The sequence below is a fragment of the Halichoerus grypus genome, chromosome 8, assembly GCF_964656455.1.
Source record: "Halichoerus grypus chromosome 8, mHalGry1.hap1.1, whole genome shotgun sequence".
In the NCBI taxonomy this organism is placed as follows: Eukaryota; Metazoa; Chordata; class Mammalia; order Carnivora; family Phocidae; genus Halichoerus; species Halichoerus grypus.
In genome coordinates, this window is record NC_135719.1 from 136,261,794 (window position 1) to 136,287,146 (window position 25,353).

At 40.8% G+C, this 25,353-nt stretch overlaps 1 long non-coding RNA gene across 1 annotated transcript in view; it reads right to left on the minus strand.

The window, feature by feature from the left end:
* Positions 1–1,978, minus strand: part of LOC118544252 (uncharacterized) — a 170,524-nt gene extending 168,546 nt beyond the window's left edge. Inside the window, exon 1 of the long non-coding RNA XR_013450203.1 lies at positions 1,828–1,978. This is a non-coding gene — a long non-coding RNA (uncharacterized LOC118544252). The remainder of the gene's footprint in view (positions 1–1,827) is intronic.
* Positions 1,979–25,353: the final 23,375 nt, after the last annotated feature.

Consider the following 25,353-nt stretch of genomic DNA (forward strand, 5'->3'; position numbering starts at 1 on the left):
TCTGATTTTACTTTTAACTAACTTAAACCATATGTTAAATTCATCCTATTGGATTTCGTTCATGATGCCAGTCTATGAAAATATGTTTGAATCGTTCATTAGTCACAAAAGCTTTATCTCTTCCTTCTAACATTGCATCGGTCACATATTTGGTAATCATGCTTGATGTGTCCTCCACGAAGCCATGAATTAAATATTAAATAGGACAGAGCCAACAACAAAGTTCTCTGGCATATCGCTGGAATCCACTCTCCAGGCTACCATAATCCATTAATCAAACTCTCTGAGTAAAGTTACTGAACTGACACAAATCTATCAGATTTACCATCTAGCCTGTGTTTCTCCTTCTCCAGAAAAGAACATAAAATAATTTGTCAAATGCTTTCCTGAAGCCAAGGTATTATGGGATAAATTAGCAGTGTGCTCCCTCCCAAGTTCCTGTAAAGCAAGAATTTCTCTATGGAGATATAGAAATTGTTTCACTGAGAAGACCTTTCCTATCTCTACAACACTAAGATAATTCATATCCACACAGAACCTCATATCTTATTCTACAGGGTCTGTTTATGGGCCCTGCATTGCTATTTATTGAATGCTTGCCAAATATAAAAAACTGCCCAGTGACAGATGTACGGCATCTTCTGAAATGAACTTCATCACAACCCCATTCATGGGGTATTCTTATCTGCATGACAAAGGGGAGAAAATCAAGGCGTGGAAATGCAAAGTAATTTCCCCAAGTTCCAATAGGTAATAATATCTGTTGTCATGTGACTTATGTTATCACCAGGGCTGGCCACTTAATTTGTGGAATGAAAATTGAAATGAAAAGTGAAAATGAAGTGAAAAATGAAAATGGAGGGCCCCTTGTTAGGAACTGACAGAATTCATATGCTGAAATCCTAACCCCCAAGGGGATGGTATTAGGAGGTGGGGCTTTTGGAGGTGATTAGGCTCTGCCCCAGAGAGGTCTCTCACCCCTTCCATCATGTGAGGACACAGCAAGGAGATGCTGTCCATGAACCAGGAAGAGGGTCCTCACCAGATACCGAATTTCCCAGCCTCCAAAACTGTGGGCAATAAATTTATGTTGTTTATAAGCCACTCAGTCCATGGTATTCTGGTAGAGCCTGGATAAACTAAGACACCCCTTGTTCAAAAAAGCAGGAAGAAAAGTGTGTTGTTCAATGCACTAAAATATAAGGCTTTTTTCCTTTCTTCCACAATCTCTCAATGTGTCATGATTTTTTTCTATTTGCTACTTAATGTCATTCTCAGTAAAGGAACATGAAATTTTAAATTACTGGGCATGAATTTTACTGTTCATCTTTACATTATGCAATGCCAGTATTAGATGGATATGTAAGTGCATGTAATTGGCATGTGAAATCACAGACATTACACAATCTGTAGTCAGTAACTCGCACATGTATATGTATTTCCTTCTTACCAGGAGAGTGGAAATTCTGCACAAAACTAACTTAACTGTCTTTACTTCCCACTTCTAGATACCACACGTTCTACCGACACTATCTACCTTTGGCTTACTGGTGAGTAAGGAATGACTGAAAGGAAAATGAGTTGCTCTATGTTTCCTTTTCCTCCTGTTCCTGTTCATGACTTTCAGTGTCAGTAATTGGGCAGTACAGGGAAGAAACGTGAGTGAGAAAGGATAGGATATGGTTCTTTGATCCTTAGTGTTTCCTAGAATGCCACTGCCTTCCTTCTGTGTTCAAGGAGAATTCTGGTTCAGAGTGCATGGCCGCTCTGGGCTGTTAGTGCCCCACTTACTGAGTTGTTGATATAACACATTTAACTTGTACTCACTTGGAGCCTTGCTGAACTCCCACACACGGGGGGTCTGCTGGAATTCTGTGTTCATGGGTCATCACAAATGCTATATGCAAGTGACTGGTAAGGAACATCAGACAGACACATACCGCCTCTGCTCACACACATGATCCATTGTCTCATTAGATTTCACCTAAGAAACACAGGTTCGAAGGTAAAATCATTAAGAACTTCAAGACAGAAACAGCATAGCATTAAGTCAGATCACGAAGTCCTGAGTGACTGACTGTATGGGTCATTCACCCATGAAGCTGACCCTCCTATCACCACCGATCACTAGACCCCTGATTACCTCCGACATCTCCCCTCCTGCTCTCCATTCCCTAGCTCACCACCCTCCAGACTCTTTGGGCATTTTTCTCCTTTAAAAAATTTCAAGCAATTTCATGCACTTGCTGTTCCCTCTGCCTGGAAAGCCTTCTCCCACTATGTTCACATGTTCCACTCTTCATCATTCAGACGTCAGTTCCAGTGTCAGGTCTCAGACTTCCCCTGAGAGCCCTCTCCAATGCTCCCCCATCTCTCTGTCATACTATGCTATTTTATCTTATTCACACCACATGTAATCATCTGAATGCATCACATGTATGCCTTTACTTGTTCACTGCCTGTCTCTTCCAAGAGAATGTAGGCTCTAGGAGAGCCATGCCATTGTCTGATATACTCATTGCGGGGCCAGCCCCTAAAACCTTACCTGGAACAGGGTAGTGGCTCAATACATATTTATGGAATGCTTGCCCAAATCAATGAATCATTATGCCTATGCTAGACCACACCTCATGGTCCCTTCTCAATAAATATTAATTAGATTATCAATGTGCATAAGATGACTCATTTAGTAGAACTCAAGGTCCTTGAAAGGAGAGAATTATGCAAAAAAATTAACTATGACAGAGGAGGTAAGATCAATTACTTAAAAACAGATATGTGGAAATGGCCAAATGTTCCCCTCCACCCTTGCTCATTTTTCTTTTCCTTTTCTTGCAGTAAAACCATAATATCGAGCTGGTAACAGCCCAGCTGTTGCCATAACAACAGACTCTGCGGACACAAACTTTCAGCTGAGATGAAACCACATGATGGAGAAAGAATTGTTTAGCTAAGGCCTATCGGAAATAATTACAAAGATGACAGAGGAAAGAATTAGCAAGTAAATTGGTTTTGAACAACTGCATCTTCTTAGGCAGATAAGAAAATAGGAGATAAAGCTGAATCACACCTAAGAATATATATCTGTGATGGAAAGTCACACAAAATCAAAAAAAAATTTTTTTTTCCATTTTGTAAGGAAATAAAGTTAAGTATAAGCTGATCTGGAAGAAATAGCACCCTTCAAACACTTGGGCCACTTCTAATTCAAATTGAAACTGAACTGGCCTGGCTTTGCCTCCATTTCAATATGTTTTTATTGCAATTGCAGAGTTCTTGAAAAATTGTGGGTAAATCAAATATCTAAAAACCAAATCGGAATTCATGTGCACTGGCTGTTTTGGTTTTTAAAGGAACTTTGGAAAAATCCTTCTGTAATGCAAATAGCTCCTTTGTTATAGGACTAGACCTTCCCTCATGTATAGATCTTGTAAGTTTTTACACGATAAATATTCTTCAAGCCAAATTCTCTCAGTGACCGAAGCAGGGTTATTTAACTGATTATTTTCAAATGGTCTTCATGTTTTTGGATCTCGGTTTGTCTGCATGAAACCGGAGAAATGATTGTTTGCCAGGCACCAACCTCACTATTGGAATGTCTTTCTTTTTTTTTAAGTTCTCTGAATTCATTTCTTGAAAAGCATACACAAATCAAATCTCCCGATGATTGCCAAATGAGCTGTTTGTTTTCTCTTACACATTCCTCCTCCTCTGCATTTTCTTTTTGTCACTGTCAACATAGACCTCACCTTTGTGACTCTTGGGACATATAGGGCTTTTAATTTCTGCTATTTAGGGACTCTGTTCCCTTGCCTCAACCTGTACAATCAAACAAGAACAACAACAGATCTTGTTTAAACGAAGATTCAGTCTTCTCTAGACATCATTTCAGGATTTTTGGAGAAATGAGATTGTAGAAATTCAATAAATACAGAACCACCTAAACCATCTGTACTAATAAATTAAAGCCTCTTTGGATAAGACCACAATTTTAAAAGGAGCTATTCACACATGGGTGTGTCCAAACAGTGACTTGCTTGTTCTTTTACCTGCTTCTAGAAGGGGTCATTGCTTAGCTCAGCAATAGAACAATTACAAGTTCCTGTTATGGATTTATATTAAGTTGATTTATCTTCAAAGATAATGCAGGGTGATTTCCATTTTCATGGAAAATTCAACACTTATCTGGATGTATCTTATTTTTCTAAGACATAGTATTGTAGTGGTCATCATGCATGGTACACCCTGAAACCCAACAAGGTCCAATCCCATAGCTATTTATTTGTTTTCCTCAGTGCTTAGCACCAAGGATAAAAGAAAAAGAGTTACAGGACAACTGCCTTCCAGGAGCTCACGATCTAATTGGAAAGAAAAGCGAGGCTCAGGAAATAGTTCAACAGTATGGCTTGGTATGAAGACAGTAGAACAGACTGTGAGTCCAAAATCTGAACTTCAGAAATGATGGAGCTGAGCATGGTGGGGAGACGTAGGAGGTGGAAGAGACTGTGTTGGATATTAAAGGAGATAAATGTGGCCTGGTAGGGAGGCATGGGGAAAATATCCTAGATTAGGAGACTCGTAAGAAGAAAGACCCAATTCGATTCATGATCCACCGTCTCGGGATACAGCTGAAGATCTTATAGACAACTCTGTCCCTAGAAAGTGCTCATTGCCTCCCTCACCTAGTCTGGTCTGCTCTGGTCTGGTCTAGTCTATCCTTCTGATATCCCACCTCCTGCCCAGCTCCCCTTCCCCAGCCCATCTTCCACCCTGCCTGGGAATGATGGTAAAGCATTTCCACACCCACAACTCATCAGTGGCTCCAACATCCAAACAGCATTGAACAACTCCAGAAAGATTGCTTTATAACCCACAGCAACACGTTTTCTTTCCTTCCTCCCCTTCTCTTTCCCCATATGTCACAGAGCAGAGCACAGGAGATATTCATCAGCCCTCTCTCCTCCCAGTTTCCAAAATCTTTCTCAGACATCAGTCAGTTCTGGCACCCTGCCTCTTCCTCTCCTCTGTCTACAATTACAAGTCACTTCCAGGAGTATATCTCTGGCCTTACCCGTGTCATTGCAGATGGTCTTCTAGACCTTTCCGAACTGCCTTCTCCATCTGTTATCCCCACTTGCACAAACAAAGCAGCCAAGAGGGCCCAAAATTTCCCTTAGGCAGTGCGTAGGAGAAAGGCTAGGAAAACACTTTATATCGTTCCCGTTAAAAACATTATCTCATTCCCAGGGGCCTTTTGATATAGACTCAGTTCTTACAGATAAGGACATGGCCCAAGGCTCAAGTTAAGCAGGGAAGTAGAGTTTATATCTGGGTCTATTCAACTTTAAAGGTCAGGGTCCCATCGGCAACAGTGCCCTATCAGCAACAGTGCCCTGTCTCCTCTAGTGCCTTGCTCGACATAGGTGTCCAATAATCCTTCGAGAAAAAATGCTAAGCAGAGGCTTGGCGGCTCTGAGACTATCGGGCAATACACGCACTCAACAGTTAAGCGGATTTTTCTGCACAACTGTGAGGCTGTCAGACAAGCCAGGAGGAAGCCCAGGAGACCTACCTCTGCAGCCTCCTCAGACAATTTAAACAGCTTTAGAAACTTTTCACTTAAGGAAATTAGAGGCTTCATACCAGCACCACTGAATGTTTTCAGGAGCTTGTCTCCCTAGAATCTGTAGCAGCTGTGTGCAAATTAATCAGTCATTTGCAGGCTACACAGAGCCGAGACTGCAGAAACAGCTGGGCATATTTATGAAAGTTTGTCAGGGATGTACCAGCGTGTTCGGAGGTATCTTCTTTGTTAAGTGTCATTTCGCTGGCAAAGAAAAGAAGGCGAGACAGATCCCGCCAGTGTCTAGAGGATTAATGAAAGCCTGGCAGAAATCTGAAGCCGAATATCTCTTCTCGTTCTAATTTAGGCGGAGATTTATGGGAGAGGGTCTGGGGAGCCAAACTGCATCAGGCACCGCGCTGATGGGTGACTCGTCTGATAACTACAATGGCATTTAATTTCCACTATGGGCCGCCAGTTGCCCTGCACAAGAGTGGTGACATGCGGCCGGGTCTGATTCGAAGTATGGGGCCGAGCCAGCCCCATCTCTGCCCGTCCCTCCGGGGTGGCTCCTGCTTTCCCCTCTCTCTGCTTCCAGCCCCTACCCAGGTTTCCAGAGCAAATCAAAGAAAACATGCCAGAGAATCCACAGCAGGTCTAAGTGAGTCTAATGTGTCATGACTCACTTTTTTTTTTATCTTTAAATACATACAGAGAAAGCACAGATGATGAAAAAAAATCAACAGCACACATGCCGAGAGAAGGGAACAAACTCTTCTGGAAAAACTAACTGACAAGCAGGATAACCTACTTTTGGAGACCAAAGGTCCTATTTCAATCTCATTCGCTCACTTAATTTGACATATCTGTGTGGCTTTGTCATGAACAAAGGTCCCAAATATGGCATGGGACATATTTCTACCCCAAATTACTTATCATATTGTCTGAAATTCAAATTTAACTGTGCATCCTATATTTTTGTGTTTTAAATCTGGCAACCCTACCTGTAAATAGGGGAATGGAAAATATTTAGCAATCATACTAAATACAACCACAGCAGACAGCCCCTCTGGGTTCCTACCCACAGCCTCATTCTTCCACACGGTTCCATGCATGTACAACCAGAATTTATCCTAGCACCATAGCAAGGTCTGAGCATTATGTCCCTCTGGCTCCCAACTTCCTGCCAAAGACATCGTCCAAACTTAGGTTTCACATTAGTATTCTACAAAAGTTTACCAGATTCATTGGGAGATTGCTTATGTTCAAAGTTGGGTTTAAATGTGCTGTGCAATTACTATTTTTTTTAATCATACTCAAGTGTGATATTTTTAATGCATTTCTATATCGATTAGGAATGCATTTAGTTGCAATTAACAGACAGTCCCTCTTAAATAGTTTACTTTCTCACATGACAAGGAGTTTGGAGATAGAGTGTTGATGACACTGATTTAGTGATTCCAACAGTGTTAAAGCCCACACTTGTGCTTTCCTCTGGATCTTTCTTTTATGACAGCAAGATAGTCGCTGCACCTCCAACCTTCATATTGACATCCCAGCAGGAAGAGGGAGAAGGAGAGACACCAGGTCTGTTTGATCCTTTGGTTTAGGAAAGCAAAAGCTTCTCTAGGAACTACCTGGCTAGCCCAGGTCACATGGACACTCCCAGCTAGAAGGGGAGCAAGAAACAACAGGATCTCAGGTAAACTTAGACCAGTCGTGACCCACCTCCTGAGGCTGGGCACAGTACTGCCTGGACAAAATTGAGACCTTCTTTATATTTGAGTTGAAATGAATACTGAGTAGGTCACCCAGAGAGTCTGCCGGAATTCTTTGTCTTTCAATATAATTTTACCTTCATCCTACTGGGGATCCTACAATCTTACAGTTGCTCCCTTTATAAGCCAGGACCTCCCCAGTACTTAAACATTGTAAATAATGCCAACTGTAGGGAGGACGTTTTATTACGGGAGGCCCAGTGCCTAGCACAGAGTATAACTTACAAGTACTGAGTAAGTATTTATTGCTGACTGAGAAGATGAATGAAAAATGTGACTCAGATAAATAGCAAAAGAGGAGTTTTAGTGTCATGACCTCTGCTGCTAACCATAGTTTTTTTAACAGTAATTTTTTTAACTTAAAAAGGCTTTATTTGGTTTTATTGTATTTCTACAGAAGTACTACATTACTTCTACTAATACTAGTAATATTGTACAACTATATTACTGCAGTAAATATAGTAACACAGAAAACATTCTTATTTTACAATATGGGGGTACAATATGTGGCAATCTCTCCTTAGCCGCCTCCAGCCTGTTCCTTCCTCACAGAGAACTGTGTCTACTGTGTGGACATCACCACCCATCCCATCAATTTTCTATACACTGACAATCATCTGTGAACACAAACACACACATTTTTCTTAAGGTGTGTTTTGATTGTATACAAATTTGCATAAATGTGCATCACACCATACATACTGTTTTGTTTTGTTGTACTTAACAGTAAGTCCTGCCATTCTTTCTAGGTCAGTACATGGAGATCTTCCTTATTTTATTTTAGACATTCCTACCTCACATATATCTAGCACTTCAGAGCTTATAACGTCCTTCACATATATTACTTCATCTGACCTTCACTATGTGGATCATTATCCATATGTTTCATGGATAAAGAATCTAAAGGTCAGAGAGGTTGTCAAAGTCAGAAGTAAAACCCAGCTACTCCCATCCGTCCAGCTACTCCCATCCTGTGCCCCATTCCAACGATGTGTCTTTGCCTCCAAACACATACTCAATTTGACTTATGACCACTTGACACACACTCATCATTAGAACATGACTGCTTGAGCAAGGTTCTGCAATCTTCACTACCCATAACTCCCGAAATGTATGCCCTCCTGATCTAAGTTAATAGGAAGAGAGAGGAGAGAAAAGCAAAGGTTGTGGGAGGAAGGAAGGGGAGAAGGGAAGAGGTGTCTGGCAGCAGGCTTAGGGGGATTTAAAACCAGAAGGGACTATTTCTGGTGAATTTTTCACCTACAAAACTGTAAAATGGAGTTATGAGCAAATGGACCCAGGTTTCAACAGAGTTAGGGTGCAATCCTTGGAGTCAGCATGGAAAACGCGATATTCGAATCTGACCTGTGGTCTATAGTCTGAGGACACGCACTTCCCAGCAGAGAAAATCTGTCCTATCTCTCATGCCTCCAGGCCCTAATAAAGGGCTTTACATCAACATAGAGCCAGACTCCAGGTGAAAGCTGCCCGTGGGCTCACCCAGCATATTTGAGCTTCCTCAAATACTTTAAGAGGTGCTGTCATGTGTGTTTCAAAACATCATAAAAACAACTTGGAATGCCTCCTCCAAGGGGCATAAGATGAAATCAATACATTCTGATTTTCTCCTCCGTTAAATTCTCAATGACTGAAACAGTAGTGTAGCTGGGGAGAGTTTAGCAGCTCAACTACCACATACTAAATTCTTCTTCTTCAGGATGATGGGGCCTTATTTAGGTGCCTATTGGTAGAGCTTTAGGGCTTTAATGGGTTCAAAAATGCACTAATAATCAGGAAAATAAATAGAGCACTCATGGAAGAACGAAGATAATTATTTGTGGAACCATCTGGCATAATAGCTACCCTCATAGCATGGTAACTAAATGCTACAACACCATTAAAGTTAATAAACAAGAGAGATTGTTAAGTGAAATGGTGCCATGAAATTGGTGAGCAAGGATTTCAGAGGCACTATGAATATTTTTCAGCGAAAAGACAGGCCACGTTATAGGTAAGATGGAGAGGAACTCTCAGGGACTCTATCATCCTTGAGCTTTCTTTCTCTATTCTACACATCCAATCCACTAGCAAATTCCATGTATTGATTGACAAAGTTCATCCAAGATCCATCTCCTTCTCTCTATCCCCACAGTCCCTACTTACATCATCTAAGACCTAGGTCCCTAAAAGTCGCAGTCTGGTCTCCCTCCTTCTGCTCACTTGCAATGTACTCTTTACAAAGTCATCTTATAAAAATATAAGTTGTGAAGGGGCACCTGGGTGGCTCAGTCGTTAAGTGTCTGCCTTCAGCTCAGGTCATCATCCCTGGGTCCTGGGATCGAATCCCACATCAGACTCCTTGCTCAGTGGGGAGCCTGTTTCTCCCTTTCTCTCAGCAGCTTTCCCTGCTTGTGTTCTCTCTCTCTCTCTGTGTCAAATAAATAAATTAAATATATATATATATATAAATAATTTTGTCACTCACTGGCTTAAAGCTCTAATGCCTTCCCATCTATATTTGTTTCCTTTAGCTGCAAGAACAAAGCACCCCAAACTAGGTGGCTTAAAATGACAGAAATGTATTGTCTCACAGTTCTGGAGGCTAGAAGTCTGAAGTCAAGGTGTTGGGAGGGTCCTGCTCCCTCTAAAACCTATAGGGGAATCCTTCCTTCCCTCTTCTAGCTGCTGGAATTTTTTGGCATTTCTTGGCGTGTAGATTCAACTCTCCAACCCTCTGTCTTCGTGTGCTGTCCTCACCATGACTTCACTCATCCTCCATCTATTCACACCTATCTCTGGGTCCAAATTTCCCCTTTTTCTAAGGACACAAGTCATTTTGATTTAGGGCCCACCCTAATATCCTCATGTTAACTCAATACTATCTGTAAAGACTCTATTTCCAAATAAGGTCACATTCTGAGGTACTGGGGCGTTAGGATTTCAACGTATCTTTTTTTCTTTTGAGGTGGAGGTGATACAGTTCAACTCATAGCACCAGCCTAAGCAAACTCCAAGTTTGTCAACTTGGTTGACAAGTCTCTGTAGGATCTGACCCCTGTCCACTCTCTGACCTCCCTCACTACACCCTAGCCCTACCAGCCTTTTTGATGCCCGTCAAGCTTGTAGAGCTCTTTGTAGAGCTTTGCTCATGTGGCCCCCTCTACCTGGAAGACACTCACCCTGGGTCTGGACATGGATCGACCCTTCTTACTATATAGTAAAGTGCTTTGTCATTTATCACCGCTCAGCAGAGGCATATCCAGATTTTGTGAGGCTTATACAACTCAGGGGAACCCCTTTGAGAAGAAGAGTACACCACTGCATATTAAAACAGGCCTCAGGCTTTGGAAGGGGCCTAAGCTGCACCCCAATTCAAAGAAATGCCCACCACTTACACTCCAAAGTTACCCTATCTTATCTCCTCATTACACCTATAACTTATCACTAACACTTGTAACAATCTGAAGTTATCATTAAAATATTCTTTCCTATACATTGCCCCCTCATACCAGATTGGAATCTCCAAGAAAGAGATGCTGTACTTATTTCTACTGGTAGAGATTAAGTCTTAGCATAGGGCCTTGCCTGTAGCTGGCACTCAGTGAATATTTACTGAATTTAGAAATGCATGAACAAGTGAATGATAAGAATATCAATAACATCAATGACAATTAGTCATAGGTTGCTTACTTTGTTCCAGATACTCTCTATCATTATCCCTCACCTTACAGGTGCTCCTGGCTGGCTGCTTGTAAATGGCAAAGCCAGGGATTTGGAGCCAGCACTCCGGATTTAGATTTCATGCTCCTGACTCCGATACTACACTGTCAGGAGTAAAGGAAGTTTGTTTCACTGACTCAATGTTCATCACTATGCCCCAGAGATTCCCATTTCACAGAGATAAGGATTTGGTAGAGAAGAATGAGGTAACTTGCCCTTCACACCATGTACTCGGGAAAGAGAAGACACATGTGACATCTTTTGTGCCAAGGTTCCCATAGAACAATGGAGGCCTTCCATGGAACCCAATTGTACCTCCTTGCCAGACTTTTTCTTGTTAAAACTTCAGTATATGGTGCATTAGGAAAAATACACATCATCAACTTTAAGTCAAATATGCAAGCCAATAGGAGCCTTCTATGACTTACCCATGGGCTCAGAATTATTATGGAAGTCTTTGCTGTCACGATTTATATGCTTCTTTTTCTGAGTGGGCTTGTGTGCACAAACATATAAAAATGATAATAGCTGGTACAACTTATTCTTCTGGTGTGCTCACCCCTACTGATCCACTGAATTCCATTCACATCACTTCTTATCCATTGAGTTTGGGAAGAAGGAAAATACTCAGTGCTTAAATAAAAAAAAAAAAAAAAATTAAAGACTTTTGCATTCTTCACAGCTTAAAATAAACCCTTCTTGACTTTTCACTGATAAGTCTGACAGCCTCTGTTTGGGCTCTTGCTATCATAAATAAGGCAAAAGGAGAAGTCTACAGAGGTCTCTAGCTTTTGCTGAAGCATAGCGGCAGCAGTCAACTTTATTGGGAATGAGTAGGTGAGATAAGACGACAAAGTTGATGGGAAGAAAAAGGAAAGTGCATATTTTTTAGCAAAACTCCCTTGAATAAAGAAATGTCCCTACGGAGCCCTTCTTTGAAATACGGCAGCACAAGACCATCCTGTCTAGCACCACCTTCCCTGCTTGTTTAGCTCTGCTCTGTTGTATAATCTTTCTTTAATCCATGCTAACAACCTAGGTTGTCAGATGGCAGGAATGGAGCACTCTCTCCCACCACCATGGGGGCCAAAGGATGCGTTTTATTCTCAGCAAACCACACTCCCAAAAGTAATATCAGAAAGATGAAGTGAAAAGCATGAGGCTCAGTCCATCTCAGCTTTATATTTCCTGATGGTTATGATGAGAAGGAGACACCATTGGCCAATAAGAAATATCTGGCTTTTATTTAACTACAAGGGACAGAGGAGGGGGAGAGACAACTTAAGTCCTTCTGCTTTACTTCAGTTAGAACTTCCTCCCTTGGCTGGGAGTTGTGTTATCACCAACCACCTTGTAGATGTATTTACTAGCTACGCACACTTATACTCTGAATTTAGAGAATCATGAGAGAAAGTACAGAAAAGGAGATATTTTTTTTTCTATTCAAATTGTTGTACTAAGTTCCTAGTGACAAAGGTTTTGCTTCATGTAGCAGATTTTTTCTCATTGTTGGAGCAGAATAGTGCTTAAGGACATAGTACTGACTCATTTATTTTAGACTTGAGCTTTCATTAGCTCATGGGAATCACAGCTGAGACCTGTAGACTGCCCACATTCAACAATTTGTTCTTGTCTGGCCCAGAATCCACATAGATTATAACCAGTCTCCAGTTTGGGTTTGGAATACATTAAACCTAGAAGGGCACATACCAGGGACCTTGGTGACTGATTTTACAATGAATTTGATAGAAAACTTTCTGTTCTGAGAGTAGGGCTCAGATACTACAGAAAGATTCCATAGTAGGATCATTTGTACTGTCCCTCATGCCACTTGCAAAGACTGTGCCACCTCAACAAGTCTTGATGGAATTGGTGAATACGATGTCTGTCTTCAGATGGAGGCACTGCCCTTGCTCCATTATCGAAAGAACTCTCCAGTGCAGTGGTTTCCCATAAATTTGCAATTGTAGGGTCTTTCTGCCCATGCTTGAATCAGGTCCCAGTATTATTCAACATAGCCCTGAAGCCACCAGGCCAACAACACTGTCCTCAGACACTCTGTCTGTCTTATACTAAGTCACATCACTGCCCGTTAAACACCAAAGCAACAGAAAATGACGCTTTGATTAACAGCATTTCTCTTTTAATCTCTCCAGATTTGTGAGTTGTTGGAACCATTCTCTCTTCTAAAGAGTAGGTTTTTCAAAAACAAAGGCTTTTTGCTTACCCTTATACTTCCAAACTCCAAGAAGCAAGACTTCAACAAGTGCTTCCTTCTTCCCTCAGAAAAAAACAAAAACAAAAACAAAAACTTCCTTGAACTCCTACTATTTCCTAGGATGCAGTGGTGACCGAAATAGATAAAAATCTTTCCCTCTTAAAATTTAGAAACCAATCTCAATAGCAACCAAAGACTTATATAAACCAGTCATTCCAATCTGTCATAAGAATTATGAAATAAGATACATAGGACATAAATGAAAACTAGATAAATGTGTAAACTCTTACTTTCCAAGGGCTGGCCAGCCCATCCATGGTGTGAATTGAGATCTCAAACAGAAGGAAAGAGTTCATGTTTTTATAGCTTCAATACTCCACATCCCAGGCAGGAGAGCACACATAGACAATCCTCTTGCTAAATTAAATGCACGTGCACTGCTCTTGCTCCAAAACCCTCCCAAACCCAACCAGCACTCCAAGAACTCATTGATGTGATTCCCTGTGCATACAAAGGGAGACCATGTATCAAATTTCCTATCAAATTATTTTTTTCTATTAAATCTATATCTTGGAAAAGCTTCTACCAATATAACTTTTTTGCCAAATGCTATGAATAGAATATATGCTGGGGCATTTAATATGAAAAGGACAATTTCAAATAGCTGTACACATGTTGAAAGTTTAAAAAGTTGTTTGTTAACTACTTTAGTTATAATTCATTTAAAAATCCCATTATGTTTGGTTACACAAGAGTGACTTTAATACACTTAAAGATGCAGTACTCCTTAGTGGTGACATATTTATAGTCTGAACATTAAAAGGTTTATAAAATAAGGCTGTATTTTCTCAGTGTCAAACATCCCTCATTGAAGACAATTATTCAGTCTGCCTATTTGTAATTAGGTATGAAATAATTTATGATTATGAAGATAAGTGAGCAAAAATTTTTAGAATAACTGCATACTGTATTATATTATTAAAAGATTTCCATAATCTTTCCAGGGTTTGAGGAGTCATAAATTGCCCAGATCTGATTTCCAATGGATTTCTCTTAGAATTAATAAACATATGGATCTAATCTAAGAATGTGTGTCAAAATAATAAAGGGAATAGCTTTACACAAAGCTGAAAATGAGATGGATTGACATAAGCTGACTTTGGTTTGGACAACTACAACAAGCTGCCTATAGTCAACCCACAAAGACAGACTCTGGCAGTTCTGAGGAAGAAAAAATACCCCACTGGGGTCAGAAATGCAGCCTAGGTTCAAGTAACACACGCTAGAAAAGTTTTCTCTGCCACACTTCCTTCTTCTTGACAAGGACCAAGAACACTTTCAACATGTCGTTCCCACGTGGTATCTATGGCTTCCTGGGCTATGCAGTCAGTTAAAAGGAATGGACAGAGCAAAGTCAGCCTTTTTCTCACGCCTCTGCCAACAGAATGACCAAACATACAAGGCATCAACCTATTTCTTGCTTCCTTTCCCTTCCATTCAAAATGAGTAGTGAGAATATGGGGCTGCTCTTGGTTTCATTCGAGCTTCCTTCTGTTCAACATATTTCTCCTAGTAACTCTCAATGTATATCCATTTCTTCTAAAACCTGAGCAGAGACTGTCTAACTTTTACTGCTAAGTTTAAATTTACTAATTTTTGCTATTTTGTAGCTTCTCCAGCTCCCAAATGTTCTGTGTAAAATACGTTGTGCTTTCAAAGTTGAAGTGAATTTAAGAAAATTTTGTAGGCTGATTTATGTGATGCCCCCCAGAAATTCTTACAATTTCCAATAATAAGCCAAAAGATGAGGACTGGAACACATAACCATAATTCAATCCCGTTTCCTGATTGCTATGCCATCCTAGAGGGAGCCTTTATGGAACCCAAATAGAAAAATTGATAAGCTGATTATGTGTGAGTAAATCTGAACTTGAACACGGAAGTAGCCTCTGAACAAATCACTTCGGCCAATTAACATTCAGTAGGTACCCACAGAACATTTAGCGTGAGAACACAGTGAAGTTGCACCTACTAAATAGCAAACCTACTCAGTTGCTAGAGCAGAGGGACTTGGCTGTACTATCTTCTTGCACAATTGCTCTCTGACACTCTCAGTTCTGGAAGCCCACCAGGAAATGCACACTGGAATCGACTTTCCAATTAAAGCAAAACTGACCCTACACCACAAAATGTTTAAAATTAGGCTACCAGAACTAAAAGGATGTATTCATAAATGTTTTGCAACTTCAGTTTGTTGTTGTTTTTTGAAGATTATATAGACCATGCCATCAACCTGGTGCACGGACTGAACCTAAGTGGGGAGTCATAAAACAGAGTAGGTGAGTCCGAGCTAGATCTAGCAGTCAATCTGCACTATCTGGTAGAAAGCAAAAGCTTTCTTGGCCTGAACAACTCCAAGAGACCATTTGGTGTCATCTTCATTCATTCTTTCATTGATCTCTCTTCCATTAGACAATGCACAAAAAACAAACTTCCAATATCATGATATAGAACCAACCTATAAAAACAAGTCTCCAGGGCCTGCATGCAGCTCTCCCAAGTAGAGGTGCTTACACATGCCAGCCACACAATCATGGCTGGTGAATGAATGAAGTATTAGTGTCCCTCTCTCTCCATTTCTTTGCTCAAAGCACCTCCCACTGGAGGATATGATGCAAAAGCAAGACATCAGAGACATGTGGGAACCAGATGAATCCTGAGATCGAAGACATTGAAGATATTATCTAGTCCAACTCACCCTGCAATACAGTGAATCCATTTATAATCACATTCATCAGGGCTTGCTCGAACATTTCTAAAGAAGGAACATCTGATTCTTTGAAGAGTAGACCATTCCTTTGTCAGAGAGCTCTGATTATTTTAAAGCTCCTTTTTTATGTTGAGCCTGAGCACTAGTAATTTCTAACCATGGCTCTTATTATGACCCCTTAAAACAGAATATGTCAACTCCTTCCCACAGGCCTTCAAATATTTAAAGATAGCTATTAAGTCTTCTCAAATGTCCCTTTCTCCTAGGAAAATCATCCTATTTCCTTCAACCATTTATTCAGTCATTCAGTGTGATTTCCACTTCCTTCATTACCCTGGTCACCATCCAGATAATTAATGATGGTCTCACAATGCAGCACCCAAAACTGAAATCCATACTCTACATATATTTCTATAGTACCATGGCAATTGGCAGGGATTTCTCCATGCAGGGTTAATGTTATGAAACACCTTTTAAATTAGCTAAAGCAGGGGTCCACATTTTCTGCTTGCTCTATGTTTCCTATTTAATTTACAGTGTGGGCCACCAGCCATTAGGTAGGTGTGGGGAATGTGATTGTTGCCAATAAGTGACCATTCCCTGGTTCAGGAGATACATAAAACTCTAATGGAGCCGTTATTCTTAAACCCACAGGATATATAACAAGAACAATAAAGTGATATGTTTGCAATATCTGCTTTCCTTAAAAAAAAGAAGATGCATAATGAAAATATCCATCTTCGTTTTATCTCACATAGCGATGTACAAAGTAACTACCTGAAAATGAGATTCTTATGTTAAGTATTAAGAGGAGAACATAGCCTTGCATTCACGCACACTCCCAGGGCATGCTAACTGCTAAAACATCTCATTAATGCACCAGCATCTAGAGCTAGATGACTTTGGGTATTGTAATACCAGCTTCCATAGCAACCTATTGTCCTTGCACACTTATTTCTTGAATCGTATGCCTGCACATGGAGCTGTAACATACCTAGAAAAGTAAGTGTTCAATCACCAAGCAGCTCCAATAATGAGGGTGCATAAGGCGCTCAAAGTTAATGTGGTTTGGCCCCAGAGTAATCTTCCTGAAAGACTTTTATTTACAAAAATAGGAGTATGAGTACTTAGCTGGGGCAATATGAACCCCACACTGCTATTAAACTCCTGGGTTAATTGTGGCTTAAGAATGGAATCAGGATACACTGGTACAGAATGGATGAGTTTAGGGCTGAGGATTATCAGGTCTGGCTGGGACAAGCCAGGAAAAAGCAATAGCCATGACCATAGTTATAGTGATAGAGAATAATATCTAACATCATTGAGGATTTACTATGTTAAGCTCCTCTGTCATGCACCTTATAGCCATCATTTTGGTATAACGTTGTGAGAAAGGATTTTGGAGGGAAAAAAAGTTTATCTTTGGAAACTTTCAAAAAGGTATTCAGTACTTTGGATAACCCAAGGTCATCATGATGATTATTGGTAAACTATGTAGAGTTTATAAAAATGGTTATAGTAACACGTTACCATATGTCCCTGAACTAAATGGCCTCACAATTCTGTGCTTTTTGAACTTCTGATTCTGTTTTGTATTTATTCTGTCTTTCTCAGAGAGGTCACCTCGTGGCACTCTTGGGGTCTCAAACTGCAATAGCTCATCTCTTTCCATTACTTCTCTCCTAAGAACAAAGAACCCAGATAACTAAGACTAATAGAATTATAAAACAAATGGAAAAGCCTCTGAGAAAGTCTCTCCATTGAGTAAGCATATGAGCATTTCTATCCAAACTTTTTAATATCTATATTCATAGCTCAGGTGCCTTTTTATTCTTCATTATTACATGTTCTTGTTAGGTAGAGACATGAGCCAGGAGACCTATGGATACACTGCTTATTCTTAATGGCAGTCTTATTGCTTCAGATGGAGCAGTCTTATTAAATAACCCTCTTTAAGTGAAAGAGCCATTAAGAGACTTCCTTTGATGGACAGAGTTGGACTCCTACCCACCCTTACCTCTACTGAAGAATCCGTCTATATTGCCAAGGCTAGTGTTTCTCAAGTTCTTTTGACATTGAGACATGTTTTTAATTACAGTTTTTGGATGGAATGAGGGACCGGCACTTACAAAATATAATGATTAAATGGCAAAAATAGTTTTTAATTTCACTGAAGTAACAAATTCAAAAAAGGAACTCACACTATAAAGTACTGCAAACACAGGTGGAAAATTATAAGACAAACTAATACCTTGAATAAATGATAAGCATTAGTTTTATCAGCAGTGGCTAAATTTTGCTTATGCAGCAATGAATTGCTGAAACATCTTGCATAAATCCATAAGGTAATTTCTCAGGCAATTCTTTTTTTGGGTCTGACATGCCACTATTTAATGGAAGATTGTAGAAAAAAAAAAAAGGAATCATATACACGTGTGTAGCAACAGTCATTAGTTGCTTATCTGTGGTGGACATACCCCAGGGTGATCCCCAGTGAGTCACCCCGTGTGCAATCCTTCCCCTTGAGGGTGGACAGGACCTGTGACTTGCTTCTAAGCAACAGGATATGGCAAAGATAAAGGGATTCTGCAGATGTTATCAGGTCTATCACCAACTGACTCTGAGTTAATCAAAAGTGAGATTATCCTGGGTGGGCTTGAACTAACTAGATGAAACCTTCTAAAGAGGATCCAGACCTTCCCTGAAGTTAGAGAACAAAGCAGCACCTTCTCTATTGTCAGCTTGAAGAGGCAAGCAACCATGAATTGCCACAAGGAAATGAATTCTGCCCACAACCGAAGAGAGCCTCAAAGCAGATCCTTCCCTAGTGGAGACTCCATATGAGAATGAAGCCCATCTGACACCTGATTTCAGCCGGTGAGATCCTGGGCAGAGAACCCAGTTAAGCTGTGCCTGGACTCTGACCCACAAAAACTGCACAATAATAAATGGGCATTGTTTTAGGCCACCAAATTTGTGGGAATTTGTTACACAGCAATAGAAAATGAATGCATCACCTAATAGCCTTTCTCTTTTTGTAGTGCAATCTGTATTTCTAGCTGAGAACATTGCTGCACAGCTGAAAACTACATTCCCCAGACTTATCTGAAGTGTGATGTAGGCAGCAGTTAATTTGATGTGTGACTGAGTCCTGGTCAGTGACTTAAATGTAAATGATGTTGGGACATTCCAGAAGCATTTTTAAGTGAGAACTTGCACCTTTCTTCGTCCCTTCATTCTGTTGCACGAAAAGAGATTGTGATGGCTGGATCTCCGGCAGCCGTCTTAAACCATGAGTATGGGAGCTTCATGCTAGGTGGAATAGTAAATTGCCAGAATTCTGGCTCATAGGTGATTTCATGGAGATGACAAAGCACTCTGTAATACTGTATCTAGCCTTCTTTTATGTAAGAGAGAAACAAACTTCTATTTAAGCCACTATTTAAGAATCTGTATTACTTATGGCAGAATCTAATTCTAAGATATTTTTATGAAACAAATTAATACAAAAATAGAATATCATGGCTTATTTTGGCTCAGCTATTAGCAGCATCTTAGAGAGAACTAATAAATGCTTGAATGCTGGTCCCAGTACTGACATGGACTAATATTGCTAATAAAAACGAGACCCTTCATTAAGAAGCAACCTAGTGTCAAGTACGTAAAAGAGGTTGTACATGAAAATACCCAGATTACCCCATGCTACATAATATTAAAACACTCAATTCTATCCATAATTGAAAATAGTTATTTGAAAAATGGTGTTGCATTTAGACAGTTTAATTCAGCTGTCTTATGAACACAACAGGGCAATGCTGGACATATAGCAACTGAGTGACCACAAATGTGTGTGGTTTTAGGGCTCTAGGAAAGCTCCAATATTCATCATCATGGACCTGCATATCAGGCTGACTGATGCCTGAAAGTTTACCTATCAGACTCCCATTCTTTCATGGTAGGGTCTCTGCTCCTTGTGAATTGCAAATCTCCATGGCACAGGCACCACTGAGTGTGCATGCTATGGGTAGAAGCAGCTAAGGTGGAGAGGGGGACCGGGGGACCTCTGTGTATGGAGGCACAAGTGTACTTGGCAAGGAAGCTCAAGTTCAGAGGCTCATGGTGGAAAGCACAGAGGGGAAAGAAGGGTCCTCAAAGATAAACAGCATCTACTTCACAAAATTCACTAAGCCATGAATTCTTTCAGTGAATAGCTAATTTAAAAGTCACAGGTACTGGGGCGCCTGGGTGGCTCAGTTGGTTAAGCATCTGCCTTCAGCTCAGGTCATGATCCCAGGGTCCTGGGATGGAACCCCTCCTTGGCCTCCCTGCTCAGTGGGGAGTCTGCTTCTCCCTCTGCCCCCCACCCTCACTCATGTGCACGCTCTTTCTCTCTCTCTCTCTCTCAAATAAATAAAATGTTTAAAAAAAATTTTTTTAAATAAAAGTCACAGGTACCACAGATATGGTGAACAAAACAGACCCTGCCTTCAAGATAATTCAGCTGTATCATAGATGAGACACCACCCACAATTCCCAGGCTGCAACCTAGAGCACGATGCAAATGAGAGCCTCTTTCCATTCTAGAAATCTAAATTTCATGGGTATTAAGGAGGGCACGTACTGCATGGAGCACTGGGTGTTATACGAAAACTATGAATCATGGAACACTACATCAAAAACTAATGATGTATTGTATGTTGACTAACATAACATAAATAAAATAAAATTTAAAAAAAATCTAAATTTCAAAAGGAAATCCTTACATTGTTGGTCAGTTGATCCTTTAATTCAGACAAAAATATCCAAACCACTTCATATGTCTGAGGAGCTACAATTTTTAAAGCCTAAATACATAGAGTATATTCATACTAGTGGGGGAGTTGCTAAGGTTGTCTTCATGTACCAGCAAAAGTACTTCTTTCTGGCCCTTGACCAAGTCTAAGAATGTTTATCCTGACAGTATTTGGGGGGAAATTATTATACCTGCTTATATGGAAAAAGACTATTCAGCCATAAATGTTACATTCCTGTAAGATGCTGTAATGTTCTGCACCCCAGTCTACTGCGCGTCCCTACTTAGATGGTAGCATATTTCATGATTATACACATCCATGACAGAGATGGGCATTTATATGCTAATCACTGCACTACAAGCAGCTATAGCCTTTCACTAGAAGCCATGAGCCTTTTCATCAGAAAAAGCCATTGGGGCACAATATATCACCAGCAAGTGTGTTTGGCTGGCTTAGACAGTCAGAAAAATATTTTTTCTTGTACGTGTTTTAAGTAGTAACAGGAGTGCTCATTGTACCTTCACATCAAAAAAACAAAGCAAATGACTGTTTGGGTATTAAAAAAAAAATAAATATACAGATAAAAGGGAACTGGTGAGGTTCCTCCCCTGTGCCCATCCCTGGTAAACATAGAGCCCCATGTGCAAGTGGACAAACGCCACCGTAAGTAGTCAGCAGCTATCGAAACAAACCGAGGTGCTCAGGAGAAAAATTTTTATTGGAAGACTAAGGGAAATATTGGTGTAGAACTGGGTGCTCAATAGTATAGGATAGAAGAGGAAATAGTTTCTTATGACACAAATAAGGACAGCCTGGGGTGACATCAGTTAGCTGTTGATAATATTTCTGGTGGCTAATATTTACTGAATGCTTACCATCTGGGCTAAGCATCCTGCTAAGAGCTTTATATATGTTTTGAATTTTAATTTTATACACATGCTACCACTTCAGTGCTACAGCTGACCCATTTTTATAGCTGAGTAAACAGAGGCTTAAAGAGATACAGTAACTTACCCCGAATTGCTAAGTGGCAGATTGGAGTTTTGAACCCACCTGTCTCCTTGACTCCAATGCCATGGGCTTGTTTCATGGTGGAGAAAAGACCACTGCCTCCCGTGGTAGGCCACAGGCCATTGTGCAGTGGAGCCACCCTGTGGGCCCGGCTGGTCACCAGGGGATGAGTGCAGCACCTGCTGGAAGAATGAGGGATGCTCACAACCCCAGGAAGTAGAACTGTCAGAGGTGTGATTGCCCCAAAGGCTGTGGCCAGTGAACCTCAAAGCAGATCAGAGCTAAAGAGAATGAGTGGACACTTACTGAGAAGCTCCTGGGAAACATGGCCAATTGGCAGATGGTAGATGAGGGAGCTTGAGGTGAGGGATCTCCAAGGTCCCGCAGCAGTGTAGATGGGGGCTCACCGGCTGGCAAAAAGAGAGCCCGCAGCCTCCTATCTACCAATAGTGGGGCATTCACTTTAGCCCTCTCCTGTGATCCAGTAAAACTATGCGGAACTTTGGATGCCTGTGCTCTTTGTGCTGAAAAGATAACTTGAACACTTTTTTATTCCTTCCCTCCGGGCAGTCCCAGTCTGTAAGGAGCTATGCAGATACACGGATGCAAGACTGGTTCTCATGCCTGACAACAGAGGTCTAACCGAGGTCAAGCCTTCTTTGCATCTTGAGTAATCCCTCCTAGAGACATCGAAGACAGTGCCCAAAGTGGGGCTGACTGTGTAAGCTGTTTTGGTAATTAGGGGGAAATAAGCTATGCAAAGAAGTGGTGTTTCACTTTTACTTCCATTTTAAGGCTCTTAGATCTGGGGTTTTCCTCTTTTCATCTGGTGTATGTTCTGCTTCCTGACCTTTAATGCCAGACAAGGCGAGAGAGACTGCTTTCTGGCAAGAACGGGGTAAGTACTCATGTGGACTTATAATCTGCTTTTTTAATTAGGGTCAGCCAAATATCCTTCTACTTAGGTTAACCACAGCTAAGTTCCTTGTCCAAGTTCACAGTTTCTTTAAAATCCTAATGTGATACCGAAGTTAACAGAGAAGAATAAGGGAGAGAGAGAGAGGAGAATAACATCCGGCTAGGAAGATTCTTTGAATAAATGCATGATGACTCATTTAACTTGATTCAGAATGACATTTCAAAGTTAGTTCCATAGGTCACAGGCTATCCTTTACCTTGAAATAAAATCATTCTACAATGAACACTATCATTCATATATCTCACAAAACAAATCAATTGCATTGATTGTGTGAAAGGATGTAAGTTGCTTTGGACATGCAAAAATAGGAAAGAATGTCTGAAAGGCAAATCATTTCATCCAAACTAAGGGTTTTTTTTTTTTTTTAATTTTTGCATAATTTATGCTTAATGACATATTTTACCAGAAAGACACCTCCAGGGCCCCTATTTTGAGTAATGATTATTGAGAGATACACTGGGTTTTACGAAATTGTCGAAAATATCTGGGGGGCAATCAGCCTCAGGGACTCATGACCACTAGAGCGGATATACAGCTCACATCCTGTGGCCCTAACTCTGCTTTCTGTGACCTTTTTATTCCAGAGGTGACCTTCCACATCATAAACTTGGTTCAAAAATCAAAAGATTTTTTGGTTGTCTTAAAAGATGCCTTAAATCAAAAATACCTAATATTTTAGTGTGAGTTCTTCCAAAATGGTGACATAAATCTAGAGTATAACAAGGCAGTGGCAGAGCAAGGACAGATTTTCCAAAATAAGGAGACCCAACCACAAGTGTCACATGTCACATCAACAGCCGTGTTGAGCCTGAAGTGATAATGTTTTATGCTCAACTTGTCATCTGCAAACCCCACTCTGGGCAGAAGGCATATTAGAGTAGGTGAGCTCTTTGCCTTTTTTTTTTTTTTTTTTAAGAACTCCCCAGACCTTTCTGAAGATATTGTTGCTTTCAGACAATAGTCCAAGGTTCCATGCATTGCTTGCTTACGCCACTGCACAATCTACTGGTAACTTCACTCCTCAAATCTCTGGTTCTATGGGTCAGAATTCAGCCAGAAATGACCACCTGGTACTAGGAGGGCACATCACGTGGGCTTGTAGGACTGGGTGATATCAGAGGTAGCTTGGTGAATCTTCATATCTGAGTAAAGAGCCTTCTTGGGGACTGTGTTCATGTTGTTCCCTTCCTGGTGGCTTCAGTATGAGAGACTTCCTGTATCCCTTTTCTGTCTGGGCCACTAGACTTTGCACTCGCATACGTTAAGTATCAGAAGCTGCAAACTGGAGGCCTGCAGGTAGGATCCTGTAAGATGCATTTTGTTTGGTCGACATGATTGTTTCTTAATTTCGATGCCAACATTTTTAGATTGGAAAGAGTTCCCATGGACAACTGCGTGGTGAAATTGCTAGTGCGTTGGCAACCCTGGGCTTGATTCTCATTGTTTATTTTGCATTGTTTCACTTGAATCAGCTGAGCCTAGAAGAAGCAGCTGCTCTCTTCAGGCAGGGCGTGACCGTTCCAGTTCACCAGAACACCTCTCCTATCTGTTCTGTAGCTTGCTGGGCCCTGCAGCTATTTACGTTGAGGCCCCGGTGATGGCACGAATAGAATGGTGTACTCCAAATGTGGGTCACAGAGACTGGCAGCCATGAGGGGGTCCACTGGGAGTCCAGAAGTCCATTACCAATACGTCAGAGGGGGAAGTCTGGATGAGAATCCAAGAAGGAAGGCATTGGGGGGCGGGGAAGGATCCAGATTAGCTACAGAAAAGGAGATAAGAAAGGAGAAGTGTGGCATAGTTCCATGAGGAAGCCCAGCCAGCCTTTGTGTGTTACTCAGCCATGACAATGGTCTGCTAATTTATATCGTGATCTTGGACTACTAACTTTTCCATAGATAGATATTATTATCCCAATGAGTCTCTAAGCAGAGCTCTGTATGCAAGAGAGAGAAAGAGTATATTAGAAGGTAATATATAGTGCCAACAATTTTTCCCTCCAAAGGAAACATTAAGGAAGTTTAATAAGAATTCAAAAAGCTAGTTTCCAACCCACTTGGTGATAAGATCTCAACACATAGACACACACACACACACACACACACACACACACTTCTCCTTAGGATCATCTCACCATCAGGAATTTGGAGAACAGGGGCGCCTGGGTGGCTCCGTTGTTAAGCATCTGCCTTCGGCTCAGGTCATGATCCCAGAGTCCTGGGATCGAGCCCCGCATCGGGCTCCCTGCTCAGCAGGATGCCTGCTTCTCTCTCTCCCACTTCTCTGTGTTCCCTCTCTCACTGTCTCTCCCTCTCAAATAAATAAATAAAATCTTAAAAAAAAAAAGGAATTTGGAGAACAAATATAACTCTGCATTATAACAGAGAGATTTCTTAATGAATGAACAAAATATGTTTCTCATCAATGACATGGAAATTTCAAGTCACTATCATGTACTCTGTGACTTTCTTAACTGCCTTGTAATCTTCAGAGTTAGTTTTCTGGCATTTCTCATTTGAGG